Raw genomic sequence first — 15,505 nt, 5'->3', positions numbered from 1 at the left:
TCTCCCCAGCCAGCTCTCAGGCAGCTGCGGGAGTAGAAAGTAGGGTGCAGTAGCCACAGCGCGGCAAGAGGTGTCCCGTAAGCAAGACACAGTGCAGAGGAAAGCGGCAAGAGACACGAACGAGGCTTACACGAACAAGGGTCACCACGAGGGTCGCCACGTCACCCTCCACCAACATGATGACTGGTCAGCCACAAGTTATGTGGCGATGGACTGGGGTGGGGCAGGGACAGCCTTTGTGGGCACACCTGGGCTAGCGGGATGCAGGAACACACACCGGAAACAGTATCAACACGGGTGTGAACGGCTGATCGCCAGCCGGGCGCCTCCTAGACAGGGACCAGCCCCACAAGGTGACCTAGCCCTGTGTGGCACAGGGAGCCACGGCAAGGACGTCACAGTGGGAGGCTGAGGGATGTGCCCACCCGCAGGAGACACCACATCTCCCTACACTCCCACAGCATGGCCGCGAGGGGCAGGTGGGGTTGGGTGGGACTGGAGAGACAGCACCTCCACTAGCAGGACAGAGAAACACGTGAATACGACCAGACACCGATCTCCAGTAGACTCCATCCTTCTGAAGGACGAACCAATAAACAGAAAACTAAGCAAACACAACAAATCTAAATCAAGGCCCAGAGCTCTGCTCGACAGTCTGAAGTACAGGACTGGACTCACCTTGCCCTGCAAGGTCAAAACTATTTTCACCATAACACTAACAGTGTTTTACTCTCATTGTCTTGCCAGTGTACAGTGGAGTTTTCCAGGGGCTACATGAGACACCTGTTTGAATGCAGCTGCCTCCCATTAAACGAGACATTTAAGAGGTATGTAAATATAAAACAAATCCACTCTTCTCACCAATATTTTGGGTTTGGAATATACAGTTATTTTCATGAAAAAAATTTTATATTAACACATAATGGGTGTGTTAAGTGAATAAATATCTCTAAATTTTTTTATTCTCTTATACGGCAAATAAAAGCTCTTCTGAATCTTTTAGAAGAATTTACAGGGATCCTGAGACCAAAAGAGTTTGAGAACCACTGCTCTATCGTAGTGGTATGTTTAGGTATGCTGATAGCTAGACAGATTTTGCTCACAGAACATCTGAAAAAAATCAGAGAATAACTATGGCTCTCTCAAAATACACATATGCATACAATTATCATATATCACTCATGTTAGCAATTTCCCTATTTCACTGACCATGTTTTTTAAAATGTGTTAAAACTTTCACTGGCTATATCTTCATCAGGGAAAGAAAGCAAAACAAGATCTAAATAATCTGCCTAAACATTCCTAAAAGCCTACTGCTATGCAACCAACAACCCATTTCTATTAAAACCACTTCATCTAAATGACTCTAATACAGAATTTGGTCCAAGAAACAACATCACAAATCTCTTTTGCAAGTACTGACTCTTGTTTTTCCCCACATGATGAAGTTGTGACTGAGTTTTGCTCAAGAGTACTTTATGTATAAATATTTCCCTAAATGGAAAGGCAAAGATTGTTGCTATAAATCAAGAAGGGTGATAAGCCTCAGCTATAAAACTCTTCAAGGCAAACACTCAGCTGTTTAGCAGGCCCTGAGCCACACCTGATTTGGCGTGGCTTATCCACCCCTTATCAGGGAAATGAAGGTCAGGAAAAGCTACCTAAGAGATAGGCTGCAGCTGCCATTGCTCTATATCCTCAACTCAATTTCCTTAGCTAGTCCATGTGTATGGAGTAGAAGCAATGGAAGGTTCTTCTCTGCCAATCTATATTCCAGGAGAAAAATCTGAAACAAGGCACAGGTATATAAAGGTCATAGTTAAACATTTATTCTGGAAGAATACATAAGAAACTATTAACAGTTGCTACTTTGGGGGGATCAGCATTGGGGGAAAGAGGTTCTTTCCTTATTTTATAAGTGTATGTTGCCTATAGTGCAGGTGTACCTCCGCATCCATGGATGGATTGCTTCCAAGAGCCCCCATGTATCCCAAAACTCCAGGGCACTCAAGTCCCAGTTGGCCCTCCACATCTGCAGGTTCTGTCCACATCCACGGATTCATGCAAATTCAGATGAAAATTCTGATCTGCAGTTGGTTGAATTTACAGATGTGACACCCACGAATGGGGCAGGGGCCAACACCATATAAGTACTGCAAAAAATCCGCATATAAGTGGACCCAAGTAGCTCAAACCAGTGTTGCTGAAGGATCAACTGTATATATTTGTGTAGTAGTCTGCTAGTATCTTACTTAAAATTAATAGTTTCCTATATACTTATGTTCAAAGACATGTACAAGAATGTTCATAGCAGCTCTATTCATAATAATGCCTCCAAAACGGAAACCACCCGAATTGCGTAAATTTGGCAAATAAATTTGGATAAATTTTGGTATATTCACATAATTTAATATAATACTTCATGGCAAAAACAATAAACCAACCAAAACCACAGACCACAATTTGGATTTATCTCACAAAATGATGTTGAGTGATAAAGAACCCCAGACACAAAGAGTACCTACTCCTATACAATTCCACATGTAAAAAAATTCAGAAACATGTAAAACACATATCATTTAGAAAATAGGGATAAAGATTCACTCTAGAGAAAGGCAGCAATAAAGACCAGAAGACAAATGAAGATTCTAGAACAAGATGAAATAGTAGTTTTCTGCCTACTCCTCCTGCCAAGGACAGCTAAAAACCCAGGATATTATATACAAAACAAACATCAGAAGACTCTAAAAGGTGAAGAGAAGGCAGATCAGCAAAAGAAGCTGGGACGCCAAGGAACCACAAGGCAGTGAGTTCTCTGGATTTGTGTTTTGCCTCAAGTATCCTGGACTGGAGGCTGAGGTGGAGAAGCTGGCAAGGTAGAAACACCAATGAGAACAGACAAAAAAAATTCCCCCCAAAAGCTTGCTCTCTCTCCGGCCAAAGGACCAGGGAAGGGCAACTCAGCAAGACAGAAAACTTTAGACAGTAACTACTGCTGTACCCCAGCCAAACAGTACAAGAAAAAAATTCGACCCTACCACCACCTCTGACAGTCAAGAACAAGTGGGGAGCAGACTTAAGATTAGCAAACTCTATTTCTAATCCTAGCCCAACTATATTTTCAAGCAAGTTAATAAGGAAATGAGGATTTAAAACCTAACCCCCAATTCCAAAAGACAACTTTTTGACTTTATCATACACAACCTGGTTATGTGATCAAGTTTCCCTGAATGTTTTATTTATTCATAATTTAATGTCAATATCTTATATATATCTACTATCTACTGCTCCAAATTTATAATTTTCTTCCTTTTGAACAGTAGATTTGCTCCCTCTAATGAAACACATTACTGAAATATAAGGGTAAAACTAACTAGTACAACAGCTAAGTAAGAAGTAGTTTTATTACTAGTGAAGCTGGATATTTCCACATTCTGCCATGTTCTCTTTGTGAACTATCTATTCAAATTCTTCGTCCAGCTTACTAATTCGCTTCTTAACAATAAGAAAATAGTCCAAAAGAATTCAGCAAAGGATTTGAACAGATACTTCAGCAAAGAAGGTCTACAAATGGAAACAATGCTGACTCATTAAGGAAATGCAAATTAAAAACACAGTTAAGATGCTGATGACTGTACAACAATGTGCTTATATTTAATGCCACTGGATCAGACACTTAAAAATGGTTAGAATGGTAAATTTTATTACGTAAATTTTACATTAACAACAAAGTTTAAACCACAGTAAGATTACCACTACATACCTATTAAAATAACAAAAATAAAAACATATATACTCTTATCATACATCCAGCAATACTATTCCTAGGTATTAACCTAGTAAAATGAAAACTTATGTTTGCACAAAAACCTATGTGAATTTCATTCATAATTCTCCCAGACTGGAAACAACCAACCCAAGCATTCCACAACTGGGGAATGGATAACCGTGGCACATCCCTACAATAGAATACTACTCAGCAATAAAAATGAACAAACTGCTGATACAGGCAACAATGTGACTACACCTTAAATGCATTATGTTAAGCTGAAAGAAGCCAGACTCAAACAGCTACATACTGTTTAATTCCACTTAAGACATTCTGGAAAAAACAAAACTATACAGACAGAAACAGATCAGTGGTTGCCAGGGTCTAGGGGTGGAGCTGACCGTAAAAAGACACAAAGTTATTTTGGGGAGTGAAAGAACTATTCTATATCTTGATTGTGGTGGCTACATGACTATATGCATTTGTCAAAAACTCAGAGACATTAAATAAGGAAAACTTTAAATACACTTTAATTTTAATAAAATCAGGTTTTCTACAGTACTAGTGTCTAAACAGACATAGAAAAAAAGAACAAATGAGAAAAGGTAGCGACATGAAAAAAAATTAGTTCCCTCTCTAAAATGTGTTCTAATGAAGTTGTAGATTGAAATATATCCCAATGAGCACATTTATTTCATCCGACTAGGTAGGAATTAATGTTGCTAGGGACTGTGGAAATCATCAGCATTGGTCATCAAATATTTTTGGCATTCTACTTTCTGGGTATGTGGCAGTACTGCACTTCCCTGTCACCTCTGAAATTATACCTGAACATGTGACTGGCTTTAGTCAATGAAATATGAGTTATAGTGATGTGCCATCACTTCTGGATAGAAGTCTTTGGGCACCAATAAACACAATCCATTACACTGCATTTTCTTGCCTCAACGATTGTGGAATCATGTGCTAAGCCATGGTCTCCAATCTAGATCTCCAAGTGACCAGCATTATTAGGAGGAGAATCTCTCCCCAGCCACACTGGACGTGATGTCAGTGAGAAACTTAAAGCAACCTTCTGTTGCTCAGGTTTGGGGGAAGTTTGTGACTAAGACATAAATTAGCCTATCCTGTTTTATAAAAGATCTTAGCTGCTTCACAAAACAAAAACTAAAACAAGCACAACCACCACCAACACAGAAAGTCAAAGAAAACTCTCTTCACCATCTTTCCGTGCTACCGCAATGGTGTGCATGAATGACCTGGCTGATGCTCTCAAGAGCATTAACAATGCTTAAAAGAGAGACAAATGCCAGGTTCTTGTCAGGCTGTGCTTCAAAATCATCTGGTTTCTAACTGTAATGATGAAGCATGCTTACATTGCCAAATTTCAAATCACTGATGATCACAGAGCTGGAAAAATTATTGTGAACCTCACAGGCAAGTTAAATAAGCATGGAGTGATCAGGCCCAGATTTGAAGTGCAACTCAAAAATCTAGGAAAATGTCAAAATAACCTACTTCTATTCTTCTAGCTTGGTTTCACTGTACTGACAACCTCAGCTGGCATGACGACCACGAAGAAACAAGACAAAAACACACAGGAGAGAAATCCTGTAATTTTTTCCCTAGGAGTATATAACAATGTGCAAATAAAATGCCTCAATGGAGAAAGGGGGGGGGGAGGGAGTCAAAGAAAAAATAATCTATTTTGTTTACTAGGATCAATCCCACCACCCAAAACCTCAAGAGAATAACAAGGCCAAGGGTACAAAAGGAGAGTGCAGTCTACAAAAGGTGCAGCCTGAGGCCCTTCACTAAAAATGAAATAATGCTCTGTGGTGGAGTAAGGCTCCACCAAATTTACATGCAGTAAAATTACAAATCTTGCTCAGGCCAAAGTAAAATCAATGCACTCTGCTGGTTATGAATGCAAATTTACCTAGAACAATAAAGCAAAGCTCTTCCTGGTTTTCAAGGGCAAATTTCTTCTGTTAACTCCTATGGCAACTTTTGTTGCTTTATTTGAATACTTAATATGTTCACAAAGCATACCTTTTAGAAGTTCCTAGCACAGTACCTAGCTCAGTAAAGTTTTTTTTGAATGAAACCTTCAAGTCCTTAGTGACTGAATATGGAGACAGCCCATGAGATGAAAGGGAGGGGGAACAACCAATAGTGTGAGAGGTTATCAAGTTGGTGCCAGCTGTGGAAGTCAACACTCATTCAAGGCTAGCCCATCCCGTTAGTTTTCTTAGCCAAAAATCCAGTTCACCAAATATATTCTAAGTATCTACTATGGGAAAAAATGCAAAACAACTCTTAAAGCTTTGGGTACATCTTAACTCTTAAGCCATTGTCTATCCTGAAAGTTGTTTCACATAAGGTTTCAAAATGTTTCCACTTTCCTTCTAGTGATAAACTAGTGACAATTTAATAAACAAAGGGTTTAATACACTATTTTTTTATTTTTTTTTTGTACTCCTCATCTCTGTTTGTTATTTAATTCTACTAGGTCTTTTTTTTTTTTTAACATCTTTATTGGGGTATAATTGCTTTACAACGGTGTGTTAGTTTCTGCTTTATAACAAAGTGAATCAGTTATACATATACATATGTTCCCATACCTCTTCCCTCTTCCGTCTCCCTCCCTCCCACGCTCCCTATCCCACCCCTCCAGGCGATCACAAAGCACCGAGCCGATATCCCTGTGCCATGCGGCTGCTTCCCACTAGCTATCTACCTTACGTTTGTTAGAATACACTTTATTTTTTAGAACAGATTACACTTACAGCAAATGTGAGGAGACAGTACAATGCTCCCCCGTACACAGTACCCAGTATCCCCTCTTATTAACATCCTACATTAGGATGGTAGTTCTACTACAATTAATGAACCCATAATGATACACTATCATTAACTAAAATCAATGGTTTATTCAGATTTCCTTGATCTTTACCTAATGTCATTTTCTGTTCCAGAATCCACATTACATTTAGTTGTCACGTCTCCTTAGTCGTCTCTTGGCTCTGGCAGTGTCTCACACTTTCCTTGTTTTTGATGACTTTGATTTTTTTTTAATTAATTAATTAATTTTTTGTGTGTATTGCATCTTCATTGCTGCACGAGGGCTTTCTCTAGTTGCGGTGAGCACGCGTTACTCTTTGCTGCGGTGTGCAGGCTTCTCATTGCGGTGGTTTATCTTTGTTGCGGAGCACAGGCTCTAGGCACGCAGGCTTCAGTAGTTGTGGCTCGTGGGCTCAGTAGTTGTGGCTTGCAGGCTCTAGAGCGCAGGCTCAGTAGTTGTGGCACACGGACATAGTTGCTCTGTGGCATATGGGATCCTTCCAGACCAGGGCTCGAACCCCTGTCCCCTGCATTGGCAGGCAGATTCTTAAGCACTGCACCACCAGGTAAGTCCCCAGAACTGGTTTGATGTTTTTGCCCATGATTAGAGTGGGGCTATGGGTTCTGGGGAGGAAAATCACATAGGTAAAGTGCCATTTCATCACAGAATATGAACGGTACATTATCAACATGATTTTTATGACTGTTAATGTTGACCTTGATTCACCTGGTAGCAGTAACAAATGATTTTTAATAGCTGATTGTCAACAAAAATTTTATAATTAGTAGCTACGATTACAGTAAACAAATATTAAAAATACATTATTAAAAAGTATTATTCAAAATATCTGTTGATAACCTATATAGCTAAAACCAGAAGTGTGGCTACATAAATTGTGGTACATTCACTACACAAATGTCTATAGTCCCTTAAAAATAGCAAATATTAACAGTTATACGACAATATGGAAATATGCATAATGTTAAGTAAACAAAGCAGGAATAAAAAAATGAATACACACTGTTCTTACAACTAGGGAAAAACCCCAAAACAGCCTAAAAGAGAAAATACAAAAAATGATAGCCATTATATTGGTTAGATGAGAACATGGGTGATTTCCTTCCCGTTTTCCCAAAGTTTCTACTCTTTCATTGCTGCTGTAATAATTACAAGAAAAAGAAATTTTTAACTGCTAAACTTCTGTGAAAAACACTTCCTTTTTGACTGCGAAAGTATACCTATTTTTTTTTTTAACATGGATTTGGAAATTAGGCCTTGAAAGCATACATTTAAATTCCAATTCTCCATATATCCCAATTCTCCATATATCCCAAAGCTTAGTTATTTCTTATCTCTCCAGATTACTGATCATTACAAAACTAACATTCACCTATACTATTGCTCCTGGAAGCCTGAAAACTACATCTGCCTCGCTGACTAGGCTTGAGTTACACGCTTTCAATGAGAAGCTCTTCTGTGGGATCATAAGATGGAGGGAAGGTGTAAAGCCATTTCCTACTTCTGGCTCTAAAAACAGCAGTGGCAGCTAACTGCAGGTACTGTGAGGATTTTGCCAGCAGTGGGCAAATGCAAATTCAGCAGCACAGGCAATAACTCCCAAGTTTTAGCAGGAGTGTGCCAAGTATCAGTGTACTGAATATTTCCTCTCAGCTCCAAATTTATCCTTCAGTACCACCTGTTCAGTGATAAGAGACTGGACTCTTTTAAACAGTTTTTAAAAATAAATTTGTCGGTAGAGGGTGCTGAAGGGACCACACAGGAGGATTGGAGCACTCCTTGCTCCCGCTGCACTGTCAGTAGGTTTGCTTTAGTAACCAACTTCTCACAGCCCTACTGATAACAGCTCAACACACTCCAGGCCTTGAGCCCACAGTGGTACCCTAACTCTGTCTGCATGCCTACCCATCAACCTTGAGTCTCCTGCATCCACCCTGGAGGGCTGTTTCCTGCTCACCCAGAAACTGTGGACTAGCGCTGGCTTGGACAACTCCATACTTCTCCAATGAGGTCTGAACCACAGCTGTGAGGAGGGGCCCTCACCCCTCCCCAGTCTGTCCTTACTTGGACATTTTCCCTCAGGCCCACAGTACACTTTACAGTAGTCCTTACATCTTTATAATTATTCTCTAATCATAGGTTAACAATTCTTTCAACTTCCTCTGTTAAGTTACTGTGTTTTCTGCCTCCTCACTGGATCCAAAGTGCCAAGGAAAAAGAAGATTTAAAGAAGAACCAAGTGGAAATTTTATTTTTTTTATTTTTTTTGTTTTTTGTTTTTGCGGTACGTGGGCCTCTCACTGTTGTGGCCTCTCCCGTTGCAGAGCACAGGCTCCAGACGCGCAGGCTCAGTGGCCATGGCTCACGGGCCCAGCCACTCCGCGGCATGTGGGATCTTCCCGGACCAGGGCACGAACCCGTGTCCCCTGCATCGGCAGGCGGACTCTCAACCACTGTGCCACCAGGGAAGTTCCTAAGTGGAAATTTTAGGTGAAAAATACAGAGAGTGTGGACTCACTCCTGGACTCAGGCTCAACAGCAGTGTTTGTCTCAAGAAAAAGCACTTGTATTATTCTTTGGAGTTACCAGCTGAACTAACTGCTTCCCCACCCCCACCCCGCACGAAACACCATTTTTACTATGGAAAAAAACAAAACAACAACAAAATGACAAACAACAGTTATTCAGACAGATTTGGGTATTCGGCAGGCATTGTGTCACAAAAGAATGCAGTGAGCCTAAGAACCAAGGAAAACACTGACAATATTTGCTGCCACTGACAAAAATAAAACTTTCAAGCAAATATTAGGATTTTAGAAAACCTACACCCACCACAATAAGAACGACAGCTTCTCCAATACCTGAAGGCTTTTTGAGATAAGTGGTGACATTAATCAATGTGACTTTTATGTTACACAGGAAAATGTGTCAAGATTTGGAAGATTTGCATAACTTGATCCAACAGCTACCAAATGATCAATACATGAGATTACAAAGCCATGCATGAGTAAAAGACAACAGATTTTTAAAAACAGTTTTACTGAGGAATAACGGGCATCCAATAAAATACGCTTACTTAGAGGATATCACTTGATACGCCTGACACTGGTAAAACTGTCACCACAATCAAGATAATGAACATATCCATCACCACCAAAATTAACTCATGCCCCTTTGTAATCCACCTTCATCTCATCCTTCTCTCACCCAACTTGTTCCCTCCCAACTAACTGTTCTCCACAGCACGTATAACCATCTCATCATGCCATATAATTTACTACATGTTTATTTTCTGTCCTCCCCTCCTCCTCTACCAAGCCAAAAACAAGAACGTAGGCTGTATGAAAGAAGGGATTTTGTCTATTTTGTTACCAGCCTAGCCCAAGTGCATAAAATAGTGCCTAGCCAGTTAACAGGTGCTCAATAAACACTTGTCAAATAAGTGCATGTATGCTTGCCCGTAAGCATTCCAAAGCAGTGAAAGTTGATCTGTGGCAAGAATGAAGCAGGCATTACTGGAAGCAGAGATGAAAGACCATGTGGTTCTAGAAAGACAGTAACTAGCTGTCTGGTTCTGACAACTTCCTATCCTTTTAACTCATTACTTCCAAATCTAAGTCACCTCAAGGTTTTACCATAATAGATATAGAACATGATCAACTATGATAAAGTTCAGCTTCATCCCTTCCCAATGAATATGATTCATAAAGCATAAAGAACAATTGTTTTGGCAGTCCATAAAAATAAGCTGCTAAGATTTTATATTACATTCTGCTAGTGTGAGCAGTAATTTAGAAAAATGAAAAAGAAAAAACATCAGCTCTATATATCACTGGGCTGAAATGAGAGCACATTACTATGGCAAAACGTTTAATATCTTAATGAGAGTTTCATACATCAATACTTGCAACATTTACTCCAATGTTGCAGTGCTTTTACTTTTAAAAAATGTATATCCTTGAGCAAAGAAGTTTTTTTTTTTTTAAACTGAAAAGTATCAGTGCTTTGCAGGATCAGATTCCTAGTTGATAAAAAGGAAGATCTAAGATCTCCTCAAGCTCTGAAGTTCAAATATTTGATGATAGAGAGCAGTTTACCTAACAGAACTTCTTTCAAAATCGGAGTCAATCCTCTTACACCCTGCCCCTGCCTTACCAACTAAGTTTACATCATATTCTAAATGCTCTGTTGTCATTTCAACAACTTTTCATTTCATCTTCACTAGGAGTAGATTCTGTCTCAAGAAACCACTTTCTTTGCTCATCCATAAAAAGCAACTCCTCATCTGTTAAAATTTTATCATGAGATTACAGAATTCAGTCACATCTCCAGGCTCCACTTCTAATTCTATTTTTCTTGCTATTTGTACCACATCTGCAGTTACCTCCTCCACTGAAGTGCTGAACCCCTCAAAATCATCCATGACGGTTGGAATCAACTTCCAAACCCCTATTAATGTTGACATTTTTGCCTCTTCCCATGAATTACAAATGTTCTTTTTTTAAATTTTATTTATTTATTTTTATTGAAGTATAGTTGATTTACAATGTTGTGTTAGAATCACAAATGTTCTTAATGGCATCTAGCATGGTGAATCCTTTCCAGAATGTTTTCAATTTACTTTGGCCAGATCCATCAGAGGAATCATTATCTGTGGCAGCTATAGCGTTATGAAATGTATTTCCTAAATAATAAGACTTGAAAGTTGAAATTAATTCTTGATCCATGGGCTACAGAATGGGTGTTGTGTTTGCAGGCATGAAAACAACACTCATCTTGTACGTCTCCATCACAGCTCTTGAGTGACCAGGTACATTGTCAATAAGCAATGATATTTTGAAAGGAACCTTCTTTTTTTCTGAGCAGTAGGTCTCAACAGTGGGTTTAAGATATTCAGTAAACCATGTTGTAAACAGATGTGCTGTCATCTAGGCTTTGTTGTTCCATCTACCGAACACAGGCAGAGTAGATTAAAAATAATTCTTAAGCGCCCTAGGATTTTTGGAATGGTAAATGAGCAATGGCTTCAGCTTCAAGTCACTAGCTACATTAGCCCCAGCAAGAATCAGCCTGTCCTTTTAAGGTCTGAAGCCAGGCATTGATGTCTCCTCTCTAGCTATGAAAGTCCTAGGTGGCATCTGCTTCAAATATAAGGCTGTTTCATCTACACTGAAAATCTGTTTTTCAGTGTGACCACCAAGAATTATCTCAGCTGGATCTTCTGGATAACTTGCTGCAGCTTCTACATCAGTATTTGCTGCTTCACTTTGCACTTTGGTGTTATGGAGACAACTTCTTTCCTTAAACCCCATGAACCAAGCTCTGCTAGCTTTTTCTTCTGCAGCTTCCTCAACTTTCTCAGCCTTCGCAGAACTGAAGAGAGTTAGAGCCTTGCTGTGGATTAGGTTTTGGCTTTAGGGACTGTTGTGGCTGGTTTGATCTTCTCTCCAGACAACTAAAACTTTCTCTATATAAGCAATATGGCTCTTTCTTATCATCCATGTGTTCACTGCAGGAACACTTTTAACTTTCTTCAAGAACTTTTCCCTTACATTCACAACTTGGCTAACTGGTGCAAGAGGCCTAGCTTTCAGCCTATCTCGGATTTCAACATGCTTTCCTCACTAATCTTACTTATCTCTAACTTCTGATTTAAAGTGAGAGACATGAGACTCTTCCTTTCACTTGAACACTTAGAGATCATTACAGTTATTAAATGGCCTAATTTCAATATTGTTGGGCCTCAGGGAATAGGGAGGCCCCCAAGGAGAAAAAAAGAGACAAACAGCAGTTGGTGGAGCAGTGAGAATACACACATTTATCTATTAAGTTCACTGTCTTTGTGGGCACAGTTCATGGTGTCCCAAAACAATTACAACAGTAAATCACAGATCACCATAACAAATATAATAATAATGAAAAAATATGAAATATTTAAATGAATTACTAAGATGTGACACAGAGACATGAAGTGCACAAATGTTTCAGGAAAAATGGCACCTACAGACTTACTCAATGCAGGGTTGCCACAAACTCTCAATTTGTAAAAAAAAATTAATATCTGCAAAGCTCAATAAAATGAACACAATAAAACAAGGCATGGCTGTATTATGAGAATGGATTGTAAAACTGTTGATTTTACAAAAATAAAACAATACACTGAACACTTTAGAGACCTTTAATACCTAGCAAACACAAAATATGAAGGGTCAAAATCCATCTGGCAAACAACCAATTTTCTAATAGAATTCAGTCTTGTTTACTACAAATATGAAACATTCTGAGCATTATAACATCATATATGGTACCATTAGAAGAAAGCAACATGAAATTTTTAAGAGATGGAAGAGTTTAACGATCTCTTTGCAGGTTGGTATTTCAGATTTCTGTTTGCTCAGATTAACATATTAAAAAATAGATAAGTAAACAACATCATCAGTGTTTTTAACGAGTGATAAAATTTAAAGATTTAAAAAATTTTTTTCTTTATGTTTAGCCATATTTTCCAAGTCTCCTACCCAAAAAAAAGTTTCTTTTACAATCAAAAACCCAACTGCATTTTTTAATTTAAGAAATAACCTGTAATAACTCATTTAGCAAACAGAAGCTTCCAAGCTTTTTGGTGTCTTCACTTTGTCATTTTTATCCTGAAATCTTCTGTAATCCTCCCTTTCCTTCCATCATTTTTTCAAGTTAAACTTACATTAACTTTGAAAATTTCAGAAGACTTCCAATTTGGAATTTTGCAAAATTAGGCATTAGCAGTATTAAAATTCACTTTCATTTCATGACTAACAGTGTCATAAAACAAATGCAAAGTAAAGCTTTGTCAAATTATGTAGATGATTCATCTTATAAAGGGAGTGACAAAAATACAGTCATCTCAACACTGGACACTGGGTATCCACTTATAAATTTTTTTTTTTTTTTTTTTCTTGCGTTATGCGGGCCTCTCACTGTCGTGGCCTCTCCCATTTGCGGAGCACAGGCTCCGGACGCGCAGGCTCAGTGGCCATGGCTCACGGGCCCAGCCGCTCCGCGGCATGTGGGATCTTCCCGAAACGGGGCACGACCCCGCGTCTCCTGCATCGGCAGGCGGACTCTCAACCACTGCGCCACCAGGGAAGCCCCACTTATAAATTTAACCACGGAGTCTGACAGACCTGAGTTGGAGTCTTGCCTCTGACATCTGTTACCTGTATGACCTTGGGCAAGTTATTTAATCATACTAACCCTCAGTTTCCTCATCTGTAAAAAGGGAATGGTGCCTACCTAACAGTCTTAGGAGAGTTAAATGAGATGAGTATAAAATGTTTAGTGAAGTACATGCCATCCATCAAGTCCTCAGTAAATGTCAGTTATTTCAATAGAGAACAGTGTTCAAGTCAGTAAATAAATATCATTTGTACCTCACCCTGACTGAGGGGGGTGGGCAGCGCACTAGAAGCACTCAGAAAATATTTCTTTCATGATTCCAGCTTTGCGATTCTGCAATTCCTGAATCACCACCATCATACCATAAGTGTATGCAATTACTAAGTGCCTAAGCTCAAAGAATGGGAATTTAATAAAACATGCCAGTATATATCAATTGATAAACCAATAAACACATGCATTACTAGACTGAGTCATTAAAATTTGAATCCAAAAGGTTGTATGGATGTAGATGGAAATTTACACACTAGGACCACCTGTCAAATGAAAGTAATTCCTAACCTCCTCAGCATTTTCACTTTACTATTTTTTCCAAAGGAGTCTCCTGTGGTGATTACCTTTCACTCACGGCACATAATAAAAACAACTGAGCCATAATGAAAGGAAAACTGTGTAATCAGGATACCTACGTTCAAATCTTTCTCTTACTACGGTGTGAAACTTGGACAAACTATTAAAATAACTAAACTAACTCACTTCCACACCTATAAAAGATAATAATACCTACCTACTCCATAGAGATCTTAGATCAAATGTGAAGGCATGTAACTATGCTTTGTAAACTGTCAAGTATAACATGCAAATATCATTACAGTTGAGGTTCTTCCTATCGAAGGAAAGACTTGTTTAAAAAAATGATAAATTGATCCCCTCCACGCATCACATATACAAACAACATCAAAGTTTTCATCACCCATTACTGCACACCACGACAGTCCCCAACGATCTTCATCTAAAATCATCAAAATCGCAACCTGTAAGGTTGCAAGACGCTTATCATATCCCCACATAATAAACCCAAAGCATAAATGTATCTTCACCGATAACCGCAATAACAGGAAAGCGATTAGGAATTTCCTCTATAGACTCACGAAATTATTCGATAACTCTAAAAAGATAAAACTGCTTAAAAACAACCTAACTACCTTCGCGGGATCAGCAAATGCGTTTCAATAGTCACAGATGTTCAGTCGTGTCTTCATTTCTGTATTCAGTTCACAGTAGTCAGCTTGTTCCAGAACAGCCACATCCAAAACACACGCACTCACAATGCAAAACAGACACACGAAACTCTGCTTATTGGTGCCAGAGACTAAGCACAAAATAAACTACACCGAAACAAAGAGCCTTCCTGCTTCTGCCTCGCTTAGTAAACAAACAACTAGGGGCCACGCAAGCAGAGGGCAAGGTTTTTAAATACGGAGTCAGTTCACTCCACCCAGGCCGTCACCTGGCAGGGTATTTTTCGCGAAGTTTCAGTCAACAAAGAAGTTTTATCGTGAAAGGGTCGGGCCCGGAGAGTGAGGGGCAAAGCGACATAAAGAAAGACAAAACCGAGTGGGGGAAGGGCGTGGAAAACGCCCCCAGACTTCTTGCAGCGACCACGGCGCCGTCCCCCCCCCACCCGGGACTGGCGGGACAGAGGGGGCGGGGAGCCA

General features: G+C 39.4%; 1 protein-coding gene across 3 annotated transcripts in view; it reads right to left on the bottom strand.

Moving 5' to 3' along the window:
• MARCHF6 (membrane associated ring-CH-type finger 6) overlaps positions 1-15,505 on the bottom strand; it is a 72,226-nt gene that overhangs the window by 56,157 nt on the left and 564 nt on the right. The gene's annotated exons all lie outside the window — the stretch shown is intronic.

This window comes from Lipotes vexillifer, unplaced genomic scaffold, assembly GCF_000442215.2.
Source record: "Lipotes vexillifer unplaced genomic scaffold, Lipotes_vexillifer_v1.1 scaffold458, whole genome shotgun sequence".
Taxonomy (NCBI): domain Eukaryota; kingdom Metazoa; phylum Chordata; class Mammalia; order Artiodactyla; family Lipotidae; genus Lipotes; species Lipotes vexillifer.
This window is presented reverse-complemented; position numbering and strand designations above follow the sequence as displayed.